Genomic DNA, 14,987 nt, shown 5'->3' with positions numbered 1-14,987 from the left:
TCATTCTTCAAGCAGGAGGACTTGAAGAAACACAAGTTAACGTCAATCATTAAAATGATAGTGCTTCAAAATCTTTTAAAAATTTAGCTTCTCAAGAAAGGAAATTAAAAAAAAAAAGCTAGTAAGCACCACAGATTGTTGTCTATGTGATGTCTTTGAAAAGAAAAGCAAGTACTCCACACAGCGGACTGTTTCAGACACAATAGATACATAAATAATGAGAGTAGCTCTTATTTTTGAAACAGAAAAGGATGCCCTAATCGTGGCCCCCGATTAGTACCAGCAGAGCCTGCACTTGTGTTGCACTGCAGCAGCCAAGAGTGGTTTCAACCCTGGGCTGGAGAAAGGGAATTGAAGAATGCCAGTAGATAAGACTAATGGCCTGTGATTATTTAGGCCATTTTTCAAACATTGTCCAGAAGGTTTATATGTTGAAAAGATTCAGGAAAATGTTTCTCACAGGGGATGCTGTACAATTGAAATGATTAAGAAAGGGATGGCATGCTTTCACTGGCAAAAGGATTGAGAAGAAAAACTAATTTGATAATTGCATATAATTGCATGCCTTCTTATAGTAAAGACATAAGAAGCAGTGACTGGAAACTGAATCCAGATAAGGATGTAACATAAAGCCAGGTTGTTGGTGGTGAATTTGTAGCGCTGTTGGGTTTTATGGGAAAGAGTGAGAGAAACTGAAAGCTGCTCTGTCCCTGTCCCTAGTTTAGGCCAGCAAATTTCACATTGGTTCTTGTCTTTGTATCGGTGTTACTTCTGCAGTCTTTTAAGTACATAATTCAGGGCTTACCTGGGGAGCATCTTCCCAGACCAGCGAGGTCTCCATCTACAACTGTGTCCATAGGCTGCACTCCCGAGTAGGCTTCTACTTGTCTTCTGCTGAGGCTGTCAAACATGGCAGCAGGCTGCATCCCCAGCCCATCTGGTTATCTTGGGAGTTGACTTGAATGCTTGCAAGTCAGCAAAGCAGCATACGGCCTGTTGGGTGGTTAGCTTTGTGTCACAGCTTCATCACTCAGCACTGCTGGGATCGCAATGGTGTGCCCTTGCCAAAAATTAATAATAAAAAAAAAAAAATCAAGAAAAAAAGAATTGAAAAACAAGTATTTATTCTATTTTAATCTGGAAATAAAATACAACTCAAAACACATTAAGTATGTGACCATAAAACTTGCATAGACATTTGATCATACCAGGTATTATATAAACGTCATTAGCAAGGCTGCAATTTTCTAGTCAACTATCTTTCTAAAAGAGGTTCACAGGAAAAAAAAAACCCAACCAACAACAGAACAAAAAAACCCCAACCAAACCAAGCTATTTTCCCTGCTTGCATCGCTTTTCAGTACAACAGTGGGTTCTGCCTTTTCTACAAGGTAGACCAAGCTCTTAATCCCGTGCTCCTCATCCTACCAGGAGCTTGAGCCCTTATGACTTTTCCCTTTGTTGTGGGCTCTTTGAGAGCCTTTGGTTTGCATTCCTGTGAAGTCCCTCCAAGCAACAACCTTCATGCCTGAAATTAATCCTCTGGCTGAGTTTGGTGATGGAGGTTCAGACTGCTACCTGCAGCACATTCCAGGGCAGACACTGCTGCTTTGTTTTGCCCTTTTAAAAAGGGAGTATTGAAGGGAGCGCGTAGCGTTTATCAGGCACGGGGCGAGCTGAGGTGGGGTACCGCAGAGCAAAGCCACACAATGCACACTTTGTGCTGGCAGGGTGCAATTTAATCCGTATTTAGTTTTGGCATGAGTGATGGTAAAACCCACTTGCTCTTCAGATTGCACATGAGCCGTTTCGATTATGTCTGATAAAAGTAGAGCTTTCAATAGGATAAAAATAATAGTGGGTGGATTTGCTGGTGAGCCTGCTGGTTTCCACAACAGCACAGAATGATGGGATTAGAGGAAATGTTTTCTAATAACGTACTGACAGAGCGAGTGGCTGAAGGAGGGCACGCTAAGGCTTCTAGCAAGTGCCACAGCTTCAACAGCAGGGTCAGCTGAGTCAGACTGATTTCTTTCCCATCGCTGGATTTTCTAAATCCTTCCTTATCACGGTTGGATTTAATTCATTTTTTTTTCCTCATTGACCTGACAAAGGGAGATTTGGCTTGTTCAAAAGGTTATAAATGACATTTTTCTAAAGCACTGGTGGAAAAGCACACAAAAAAAGGAGGCAGCTTTTAGAAAGTGCTTTCTCTGAGCCTCAGTGTTCGTGGAGTTTTCCATTTCTTCTGCCCAGGTCCCAGTGTCAGTTGGAGGATGGACAATTCACACTCTATTCAGCATCCAAAAATTCTCCTAAGTATAGGAGATAGTATACCAAATTCTAGTCTGTAATCAATCAGTTCAATCTAAAAATTAAGTTTAAGGGAGAACAATGATTTAGAGCTTGGAAAAAATTAAACCCATGGAATTCAAGAACTCACCTTGATTTGCCCAGGATCTGTATCAGGCAGTTCATTGGAACGTAATGAGAAACATATATAGATACAGAAGGTATATATACGTACGTGAAAATATATTCTACAGCAGAACAAAATAATAACAAAATTTAAAAGAACTGATCATCTTGCATGTGATCTGAGGCAAGGCATTGTTCAGGCCACTTAGTAATTTTGTTCCTACGTTCTTAAACGTAAGGAAATTGCAGAACACCATGGACCAGTTCAGATGAGACCTTCACACTATACCAGCACTTATTCTGCCTGGGGCAGAGGTTACAAAATGAACTAAGAACTCTTCAAAAAAATAGTAAAGGCTCTGTCTTGGGGGGGGACGGGGATGGGGGACGACGGGGGGGTTAAATGCCTTTCAGTCCAGAATTTCAAGTGCCCTAGACATTTCATAGGTCAATATGGAAGCCTTAGGACAAAAAGATTACCATGAACAACAAAACAAAGCATTTAGGACCTACAGCTGGTACTCTGGCTCCCTTCCAGGATTTTTAGAGCTGTGATTTCTTGCTTTCCAATAGCAACATACTGGAACATTCACTGAGTGAATGCAATTTCTCCGCCAGGGTCGGTAGCATCTGAAGGCCCTGGCTGGCCCCGCCAGAGGAGCTGAGAGCGCAGCGGCAGCTCTAACGCTTTGCAGCTGGTGGGGATCTCAGCAGGATGCTTTTAACGGGGATGCTCTGTACATGCGCGTGTGCGCGCTTCCATACAGTGGGTGTTTAAGAGAACGATATTGAACAAAACAGGAGCAGGAGAGGTTATTTGTTTTGAAAATCCAAGTAATAAGAAAAGGACATCTAGCTCTTGGTACACCAAAAAGAGCAAACCTGCCCATGACGTTGCAAAGTAATCATATTTTAAAAGACAAAGTAAAGAGCAGCCACTCTTACCTTACTTCTCTAACTTCATGTTGACTTAAACTCGCATAAACTCTGCACGTGGCCAAAGCAAAACGAGGAAGCTTTGGAATCAGCAGAATAACAGCGTTACTGCACCAGTTTTGTTCATACATTGTAAATGTGCTTTCTTGTATATTTATGTAGATTCCTGCTACATATGATAGCTGATTTTAACCTGAGGAAATTCAACAGCAAGTATCATTTTTGGCCATTTGGTTCACTTTGTTCCAAGAGGAAAAAAAAAAAAGTTGTTGACCAACCTGATGCCGTTCTATATCGTTAGACTGTGTGCCTTTGGCACAGCTTCAGCAAACTTCATTCCTAAGGATGTTCAACAATAAAAGGTAAGGGGACACCACACCTGTGCGAGAGCGAGAGTATCTTTCTGACTGACATACCTAAACAGACTCAGAATATTCCACCAAATAACACTTGCAGTACATCTTGTCAAAAATAATCACATTTTTTTGGTATTTTGAGGCTACAAATAGAAAAAAATTCCTTGCTTGAAGAAAATTTCACACTGTGACAAAAAGTTGTGAAACCTCACATAAGACTCTTTTCTCCAGGAGGGTTTGTGCAGCTTCCCTCCGTGTTAAACCCTCAATAAATAGAAAACCTCAATTTAACTTGTATCTTTAAATATATTTTAACCTTTGGAGGATCTGTTGATTACTCAAGGACGACTAATCCATTTGTATGGGCAAGAATTACCACAAAGTTATTTTTGCACACTGTTTTTTAACTAGCAGGACAGATGGATATAGGCAGAAGAAACTCTAAATCCGTTAAATTATAAAATACCTATTTTAACGATTGGTTAAAAGAAGCAAGCCCCATGGGTTCAGCCCTCTCTCTCATTAGTTAAAACAGGCTATGGGATCTACAGGGAAGAGCTCAAGAATGCCATAAATTACATCTCCTGTGGCTTTCAACAACAAATAGATAGCACTGGAGTTTACTCAAGGTGTTGGCAACAGGGATTCCTGAAAGTATCTGTCTGCCAGATGATGTTTCCCAATACACTGAATGTCATGGAGGAGGTCTTGTTGCATTTACAGCCAGATGCTCTCTTTTCCTAGAGAAGTCTTTTTATTGCCTTTCTCCAGTCAGTGGACTGGGGGCACTGGGGGAAGCAGCAACACCTGCAGAAGCCAGAGGAGCGCAGGGCGCAGCACTGGTACATCCAGCACACACTACAGCCTGTTACAGCTGACTTCCCTCCGCAAGTCTCCCAGCTGTGCAGAGATGAGCTGTAAATGTGTTTGGAAGCCTAGAAATCCCCAAAGATGCAATATTGCACCTTCTGCAGACGTATCAGTGTTGTAACTGCAGTAGCTGAAAGCTGTAAGTAAAACCAAATTAATATCATCTGTTGTGGGGGGCAGACCACAAATAACTACAGGTTTTGGGCTCAAGTACTTCTTGGATCTGCTTTCTTATGTTTGCTTGCAGGCTTGACATCTAGTTAAATACCTACAGCTGCTGCGGCTCTGAGGATGCTCCTGCAATTCCTACCTGATGTTAGGAAGCAGAAGTTGCCTTTTAGTTTGGCCTTGTTATACTTCGTGCCGCAAGAGCCAGAGGGTTTTAATGCCTGACAACCTCCTTTCCTTCCCCAAATACCTCATCTTTTTGAAAAAAAACACCTTTTTTCAAATCCAAATGTTGCTGAAGTTGCATTACTCACAAGCTGCCCATAATAAGACCCCAATTTCATTTTCTCATGGAAAAGAAATGCAGTTACCCTAATGCCACCCAGCAGACGGCCCAAGAATCAGATGCTGATTCTTGCTGTTACTGGTGTCTCTCTCCGCTGCCCCATCCCCCATCCCAGGAAGCAGGCCAGAAAAAATCAAAACACCTCTTTGACCACAGCAACCCCAACCCACACCAGCAACCCACTCTGTAAAAATCTGTTATTGAATCACAGCTTATGGGGAGTTCAAACAAAATAAACAAAAAAAAAAAAAAAAGCCGGAGACAGAAGAAAAAAACCCAACTGTATAAAGAATTACACTGAGGAGTCATTCAGCAAAATCCCCATTTGTATATTAAAAGCTTAGCTGAATAACCTGGGGCTGCAGAGGAAGACAAGTAGGAAGGAAAACTCTTCTGATCTTTGCAATCGCCCTGCCCCTCAAGCATGCCAGGCATTTTATCTTCTTAGTCTTCATAAAAGTTTGATTTGTGAAGCAGACACACACCACTTACCCCTCATTCTTGACACAGAAGCGTTTGCCCTCCCCGTCCCCTACCCAGCATCAGAAAGAGCAACACGTCACTGGCGCTAAAGGCTCTTTCCGATCAGGAAAGAAATGTCTCCACCTCTTACCCCCTGTCCTCCTATCCTATGGCTCTTCCCTAGCGTTCTGCCTTATTTATCACTGCTGCAATTTGGGGGTATTTCTTTACCTTCCTTCCTCCATGCTTGAGTTTCCCATTCTCTTGCCTCTACTAGCTGGTCTGCTCCCCCATCATCACGTGAAAGCAGAATTGTGGATTTCATTTCATGAACCTGGAAAACGCAACACAGCATATGCGAGCATCTCTGAGGCTTTGCTCCATCCTCATATACCAGCAAAGGAAACAAAAGAGAGGGAAACAAAGGCACCCAAGCACAGCGTGCAAATGCTGGCCCGTGTGACGCTGGGTAAGGCTTACTTTCAGGAAGGCAGCAAGTTCAAATTCAAAGCCAGCCTACCCAGGAATTTATTTGGTTGGATTCCTACCTGTGGACAGCTGCTTCTAAGATGTAAGATAATGCCCGAGTGCTGTTTAAGCACATGCCCTGATCAGATTTTTCTGCAAGAACCCTCCATGAAAAGCAGAGACAAGGAACTGGTCACAACAGCAAGTGAGACAGAGCTATCCACAACAGTATGTAAAACTTGCTGATAATGGGACTTACCCTTTCAGCGCTGAAAAAAAAAATTATCTATTGAAAAGATTACAGGCAGGACAGTTGGGAATTAATGGTGGTTTAGACTGGAAACAGAAACCTGCTTTCCTCTTTTGTCTGGAACAGTCATTTTCTCTTCCCTGAGGTAATCTCACCACAAAATATTCTAGTGAAATAAATAATCATTCATATCAGATTTACTTTCAACACTCCCGACCTGGTGCTCGACTTGATTTCCTGAAGCGGTGAGCCAGAGCAGGCTGGGCTGACCTGCAAGCGGAGCCGCAGCAGGCGCCTCGGGGTGGTGGGGAACGCCAGCAGGAGAGCAGAGGGGTTCCTGCAGAAAGGCCACCACCATCGGGTTGTGTCTCCTGCTTAGAACCGCCAGCTATAAATTAGCCCAAATCACATACAAGTTATTCATTTCTATTTAGTTCAAGAAATTACTTTAACACTAAGGTTTTAAGACACTTGACAATTTTAAAACAGCAAGATGGAAGAGAAAGAAAATGGAGCTACAGCAGCCTTGCCTCTCTTGGGGTGATGGATCCCACATGATATATTTTCCTCAACAGATATCTTCATTGTTTATATACACCTATATTCCAAACCAAAAAGTTTTATTTTGTTCAACATGACATTTGGGTGAGGAGCAGGTAGAAGAAGTTTTATTTTGGAGAAAGAAAAAAGGTCAATCAAACATATTTTGGGCTCTTCTGTCTAGGCAAATCAACGAGTGTTGTGATTCCACTTCTGTCATGGAATGAAGAACCCCATCTAATTTGGGTTGAAACAGGCAGTGGTCCCTGTGGGCACCAAGAGGGGCCGCCCAGGCAGCGGTACCCCCCACCCCCTGCCCACAGGCAGGCTGATGGCACCACCACACCCGCCTCAGATCCTCACCTCTTGAATCTCACCAGCTATTGCTAGCTAACAGGTCAGCCGTAAACAAGAGATTTTTGACAAATATATTCTGCTGTTACAATTTTTACATTTGTGTATGGAAGAAAGTCACAGGGCCCTACAAGGGGCTTTCAAGAGCCTCTACAGCTGCTCATCAGGGCTGGGCTCTGGCTGATGCAGCCCCTTGGCAGTGTGATGCTCCTCACCTGTGTCCAGCTGAATGCAAAAGCGATGCCATGGCCATTGCGCACAGCAGCTCCTCCGCCCGTTCCTGCAGCAGAGGCAATATTGCATTATACTGACATCTGTGCCCCCCTTTTCTTTTGTGAAGCATTTTATTAATGTTTGCTCAAAGCCTTCCGGTGGGTGAGTGGATTTTACACAGGGAACAGACACTACATTACCACGTACTGTTGTACCATGAAATCTGGCCATAAAGGAGCATTTACGCTTGGTGTGTTCGGCTCTGGCTCTTTATTAGGTGATGGAGTGGGAAACTGCAAACTCATTTCAATGAGTGACCCTTTTCTTAGCACTGCTCATGGACTTCCAGCAGCTGACGGATATATTCCTGGCTGCCATTAATCCATCAATTTGCAGTATGTGAAAACACAGATACAGAAACAGCTGAAAACGTTGCCACCACCGTGCTGCAAGCTTTTGCAGTATTGTTCTGGATGGGGATTTTTTTGTAACAGCTTTTGGGGGGGGATCCCAGCTGAGGACCCATCATCTTTCTGTGAGATCCACAAAGTGGGCACTGACACGCTCCCGCTGGCCGAGACAGCTCTGTGCAGAGCCCTGAGTTCAACACAGGCTAAAGAAGTCCCTGCCGGGGAGCTGGTGAAGAGCGCACCAGGAAGAGACCCAAGAGGGAATGCTGCTGTATGAAACCAGGACTGGCCTTGTAAATCCCATTTTCTCCTTTAGATGGAGTGGGCCAAATTCAAGGTGATGAGTCAAGGATAGGCAAGTGTAAAAATTTGGGTAACAGGAATGATTTTAAATTTCAGGAACCCAGAGGGATGCACAAACTACATGAGCTCAGCCTCACCCCTGAATTTAGTGCAACACCTGAGGCTCATCTGCCATCTGTTTTCTTTCAGCAGAGCTACAGAACAAAAAGGTTGGCAATACCTCGCTGCAGCAAGCGGTCCGTGCTGGAGAGCATGCCTGTCCTGTGAGGGCTGGAACAGCAGCAGGTCAGAACCTGATCTTCTGGCTTTTGCTAGAACCGGTCCTGGGACTCCACTAGAGACCTGTCATCTTCCCTCCCCTTTTTAGTATTTGTGAGCACAGGGAGCACTAACTGGCAGGACAGCGGACACTTTTCTAACCAAGGGACCATCAAAGGCTGAGGAGGAGCACATCTGCCAAGCAAACTATGCTGAGCCTGGAAATTAAACTGTGCCACCCCCTCCCTCACCTTCCTTTGCTCAGAAAGGAATATTCTGCAGCCCCACAGAGTGCCGCATGCGCCCTGGGTGCTATCTGCAGATCCATGTGCTTGAGTCCCCTTGTCACTGTTTTCCTGCGTTCAGGTCAGAGTGCCAAACACAGCCTGACCCCTACCTGCACAGGCACGTCTGCTGTGGGTTTGTGTGGGCATCGCTGCACACGAAGCAAAGGCTGCATGCACTTCTGTGTCATCGCACACTTGGCTTCAGCAGCAAAACAAGTGCCCTGCAAGAAGCAACCTTTAGCATAGCACGTCTGGTTGGAAATCACACACCTCTGCTCCGTGCTTGTCCCTTGCCAGTGACGCCAGTGCCAATGACCTTGCTGGGTAATGTCACAGACCTCGCAAGGCGCAGTGTGTAAAGCACGCCAGGTACATCCACTGGTGGAGGTGGGAGTTTGTATTTTTAATTTCATCCTTTAGAGAAAAACACAGCCCCTCACTGATTCATGCCGCAGTTGACGGGAGCTGCAGACAGACGTGGGCAGCAGCACAGGTAGCAGGCACCCCCCATGTGTGCCACAGCCCCGCTGGTGGCACGGCACCTGTCAGCGTGCGGGGGGGGACCATGAAGCCTCTAGCAGGGCTGGGCACCTGCTTTCCACTGTCACAAACCTGATCTCCTTTCCCCCGTGCAGCTCTACGGTATTTGTTCATAGGCTGAATTAGCCCACTGGGAGTTGCGCCATGGCTCAGCCCGGTGGCTTCAAGCACCTGAGGCAGCTTGGAGCAGCAGACGCTGCTCTGCTTTTGGGAGGCTGCTAGCATAGCCCCCCCAAGGGCCACAGTGATGCAGAAACACAGATACTGGGGAGGGGGCTTAGTCCCTTGAAACCAGCATGCTACACCAATGCTACTGTTTCCACTCTAAGCAAAAGCGAAGTCTCAGGCAGACCTGAACAAGGAGTGGGGATTCCCAACAGAGTGGAGAGCAGGGAAAACTTGGCTGGTGCACGCAGGGAGTCGGTGGCCAACTCAGCACAGCACCAAGGGGTGGAAGCCATGGGAAGGTGAAACAAGTATGTCAGTAACTCCAAAGGGGAGAAGAGGACAAGATGCAGTGCAGAACACATAAAACTGCTCAAAGATCAGCTCAAGAAGGTAAACGGATCCTAGAAAAGAGTAAAATGTGCATCATGCCAGCTAGGAACATATGGGGACAGTGAGAGCAGGCTCTCTCTGTAAAAATGCTTCTGAAAGCAGTTTTTAAGTACATCTGACTCAGGTATGCAAGTGATCTATGTTTCCAGTCAAAATAAAAGTTCTCAACCTTTTCTTGGCTGGCCTGAGCAAGATTTAATTCCCTCCTTATCCTTTAAGCCTAGGACACTTATTTTTGAATGAACACAGCTGTGCCATACACATTTTAGTCCAAACCGACTCGTAAGAACACACTTCATGATCCCTGAATTCAGAAGGGCAGCTGAGCGAGCGCATTGAGCGCCTGCCTGCAGCAAGCGCATCTGTCATGACCACTATGTCTCCACTGGGACCAGCTCACTGTAATGGACCTTTAACTACCTACTCCTTTGCTGGTGGATCCCATTATATCCATCTGTAGCGAACAGTTGAGACCTGCAATTATAAACACTGTAAACTTCCAGCTGAGCAAGCCAACAACATTTATCATTTGGTATGTTGTAGTTACTGTGAAGAAGGATGCTCACTTTTGGACTCTTGCACCATTTTCTCTGTGCTTTTTTGCACTAACCAGATATATTTGTATTTGGCACAATAAATTTGTACACCAATTTCATTTATTATCTCTTCTACTAGAAATGTCTGAATGCCTTCTCTATACCTCTGACCAGCTCAAGAACATATGCAGACTAGGAAAAAAACCCAAAGACACACTCCTCTTACTGAATTAACTCAGTTTTCCGACAGTCAGCCATGGCCATATAAATTAAAGATGCACATGCACTTTGCATGGGTTTCACAGAAGCATTTTTGGATTTACCTTGAAGGTAATGAAGCTGTGATATGGCACGTTCAAAGAAAAAGCTGGGATGGAGACTTTCCTAAATGGATCTTACCTCACCCTGGACAGTTGTTCCTTGGCCCTTGAGCCACCCGAACTGTGCTTTATCCAGAATAAAAGAAGCTATCTGGAAAAAGTACACATTTTGTTGAACACTGTCCTGTATAGAAGGTTTTGCACGCAACATTAAAACGTAAGATAGAGACCTGCCAGCAACCGGGAGTGGTGGCATAGGACTGTAGCTCTCATTTCCTCCTGCCAGGGTAAACTCCCAAAGTCCTTACTAACTCTGGGAGCTCCCGCAAATCTCCTGCCTTCAGTACTTAGCTTTGTTTCCAGCACTTGCCCCCCCCTTTTCTAGCTTTCATTTCAAGGCCATGTCGTGACACAAGCATTTCATTGCACCCTTCTCCCCTTTTCTGTCCTTACACCAACTCACAGCCTCCCTCCCTGCCACACCAGCTTGAAACTTTTTGCGCCTGGCATCTGCAAAGCCAACCCCTTACCCTAATTTAGCCCATTTGCTCCCAAAACATCCGTGTCTTTCAGTTCTGCTCCCTCACGCCACCACACCCAGGGCTTTCAGCACAGTGCTGCTCCAGCCACTTTCCCTCCGGCTCCCCAGCAGCTTCCCCAACCTGACTTTCACCATTTTGCTCCCGGGGTTTCTGTCACTTGGGTAGGCAAGCAAAGTGACCACCAAAAGCATCTGTGCCCACACTGATGGTCTGCGGGTCACGACACAGGAGATCAGGGGGTCCCACACCACACATCCTTCCCACGGAACCTACCTGTGGGTTTTGGGAGACTGAGAAGAGGCAGACCAGACTCAGGCCAACAGGAGAAGCCGTGGAAGATGTAAACGCACTTGGGCGTTAACGCCACGGCTGTGCCGCTCACCAGTGAGACCAGGTCTAGCCTCCATCATGCAGGAGCCAAGCCAATATGCCAGGTACAGCCCTCTCCTAGAAAAGCCACCAGTTATTGACACCTTCACACACACCCCATGCTGCCAATACTCAGCTTCGTACGAACACCTTCCAGTCCCTACAGGAGGGATGGCTTTTCAGCAAGCCCACTGATGATGACCCTGAAAGGGAGCAAGATGTGGAGGCCACAGCTGCTGTCAAACACCCCCGGTGCTCCTGAACAGTAAGAAAATACCAGGTTGGCTGCCACGTGCCCTGCCAAAGGATGTCACGGGACTACTAACTGCCCCAAATGACCTCTGAGCATATTAACACCCACTCTTTTCCAAACAGTGTTCACCACTGGATCTAGTGCCTCCTTCCACTACAAGCTGGTTTATTCACATTTCAATTGCTTAGAGATTTATCTGCAGACAGTAATTTGTCGGCTGCCTCTGCAGCTGAAACCTCATCTTCTCAATCCCACTGGCAAGCGCCAGCAGTCTGCTGGCAGCGTGCTGGCAGCCAGCCCTTGGACAAACAATGTAGGTCTGCAGCAAAATGCTGGCTTCTTGGGAATTCAGGAAGGAGCAACTTGGATAAGCCACCTCATTTCATCGCCTGAGTACGTTGCCACTACAGAAATACTCCTACTAGACACATCTGTACTCATTTGCTGTGTGCACTGTCCAATAGATGGGACGTGTCCTATTCCCAGTCCATTCTGGGATGGTCTAATGTGAACCACAGCATGCTTGCAGTGTGCTGCAGCCAGCTGAGCTGCTCACCCAGCGTGCATCCACAAAGCGTGTCTGCAACTCCTTATCCTCTGCATTCTCTTCTATATTTAGGAGATTCACGTGTGTACAACAGCCAGGCAAAGCGTGGGAAGGGCAAGCAAATATCAAGACAAGTTTTGAATTCATGAATCTTGTGGGTCTGTCAACAAGTCACAGGAAGACGCTATGGGAGCAGCTAAAATAATAAGGGTGTGATAGCAGCTGTATCTACAATGGTTCTGTCCCAAGGAGCAAATGGTTATATACTTTGACTTCTAAAGGCGTAATCGATCTTATCACCTCGGGCAGTGTTTTCAAAGTCCCACCTGCAGAAGTGACTTAGGCATCAGCAGCTCTCCTGAGCGCTTAACAGAAGGTAAGAAGGGACTTCTCTCGAGGTGCATGCTCAAATAAATGACTCTCTGTGAACAAGAAACCTCGAGTGAGTTAAAATCCTGTGGCTCAATTATCCCCATTCTCCAGCAGTTCTCCAGAGCGAGCTGGGAGCTCCCGAGGCCAGGAATGACTGCAAGAGGGATGCTGTGGCACCTCATTGCTGGCCAGGGTTAAACCACAACAGTGATGCAGCAGGCGAGATGCAGCAGCTCCAAAGAGGTTGCAGGGCACTGCTCGGGGCAGCTGTGCTGGCATCTGCACAGCCTGTGGGGCCAGTCTGGCTTGCAGCAAACCTTCATCTGGTCCATTGCTGGGACTTGGAAATTTCTGCTCACATAAACAGGCCACCTGCAGGTGTAGCCCATTGCCTAGCCCTGCAGCAGGTAGATAGGGAACAGCTCGGTCACCGTAATGCTGCCGAGTTTCCCTTTCTGTAGCTTCACGTGGGCTTCGGCTGCAGTAGGAAATCTGCAAAAAATGTTAAGTGCCAACAAAGAATTAGGATAAATTTCAGAGGGGAAAAAAGGAAAAGAAAATTGATCTATCATTTTTACAAAAGTAGTTATTAAAAATTGAATTGTAAGAAAACCTCACATTTTACAGAAGCCCAAATACGGGTATTACAGTACCTTTTGCATTACCCAGATAGAAATAATTCTAGTGAATTCCACTCATCCTCACATTTTTTGGCTGCCAGTGCTTCTATACACATACAAAGACAATGGAATCATACACCCAATGAAGTGAAAATTTAACACACATTTGCCACATGCACATGCTGAGCAAGAAGAAGGGAGCAAGAGAGACGAGACTGTAAAATGGAAAATGGTACTGTATCTCGCTCCATCAAGTACAGACCTTAGTACAAATCAAATAGTAGTCATATAACAGCACCTGTAATATCCTCACAATCAAATATCAATACTAGATCCTCACTGTTAAAATCCAAACATTTTCAAGTGGAAATCTACAACACAGAAGACATCAACCTCCTGGTTTTCTGCAGTATTTCTGAACTGAATGCCTCCAGCATTTCTGGAAAGCAGATTACCAGTTAATTTTTTTATTTTTTTTTACACTCTGTACATTGCTTGTTTGTGGGTTGTTGTTGTTGTTGTTGTTTTGTTGGGTTTTTTTTAAATAGCATTTACAGCAGTAGAGCAATACTAACAAAGACAGAAGTTTCAGACACATGCATGTTGGCCCTACCAGAGACTTGCCTACCTTTCTGTTAGTATTTGTACAAATAGCAATGCACAGGAGGGTGCAGTATTTATGGTATAGGTGGAAAAAAGCAAATAAAAGGTGGGAAAATCATTTGCCGGCAGAGACCGGGTCTGTCTCTCCCAGCATTAGCCTCGCTGACAGGATGGCAGGGCTGGAGAACAGCAGCCTGAATTCAATAGGATTCCTCTGCAGGGTAAGTCAGCATAAATGGGGTTAATTTATCTGGGGGATTTCCTGCAACCAGGGTGTGCCTTCTTTGAATGGGTTCTGAAAGAAAACAAAAACCCCCACATTCAAATCTAACCTAAAAGATTCATAAAATACAGGTTTCAGGTCGGTGCGGGGTGGTGAGCAGCAGCACCAAAAGAAGGGCCCAACGCTGGCTCAGGTGATTTGGCATAATGAGGACTCGTCTCCAATATACACAAAACCAAAACTTTTCACTCACCCCATCCTTTGCCCCAACATTTAGGAGGAGATAAAATAAAATTCTGGGATGTCAGCCAAACCACCAGCTCCAACTTCGTATGTCTCCCATTTCCACGTACATACTGCAACTGTGGTTCCAGGTCTCGATGAAGAAGATAACCCGGGGAGCTCGCGCTTTAACAAAAGCCTCTCAGGAAATCACAAAAGCCCCATATTAGCTTTGGCCCTTAAACACTTTCTCAGAGGACCAGAGCTAATAAAGCATACACGTGTGTGTCCCTAGGTTGACTGAGAGCCCCGACGGATCTTCTACCCACAGCTAGAGCACCAAAGGGGCCTCCGGCCAAGGATAATGTGAGCTCAGAATGTCACCTGCCACGGCTCTGACGCTGATACAAAGCGCACAGCCTCACTTCTCCAGCATAAAAACTGAGGTGAATAACAAATAAGTAAGAGAAAAGCACAAGACTCTGGTTTACTTGAACAAGTCCTGCACTTCTGAACGGGTTACGCCAAAGTGACCCATTAGATAGGGTGCGGTGACTGGGATTTTGAGTGTTTTCAGTTTGCATGCACAAAGGGTCCTGACACGTAGGGAATGGGTTATCAACAGTGTTCAGCTCTTGCTGTC

The sequence above is a fragment of the Falco peregrinus genome, chromosome 4, assembly GCF_023634155.1.
Source record: "Falco peregrinus isolate bFalPer1 chromosome 4, bFalPer1.pri, whole genome shotgun sequence".
Taxonomy (NCBI): domain Eukaryota; kingdom Metazoa; phylum Chordata; class Aves; order Falconiformes; family Falconidae; genus Falco; species Falco peregrinus.
The sequence above is the reverse complement of the archived record's forward strand: the minus strand, read 5'-3'. Positions refer to the sequence as shown.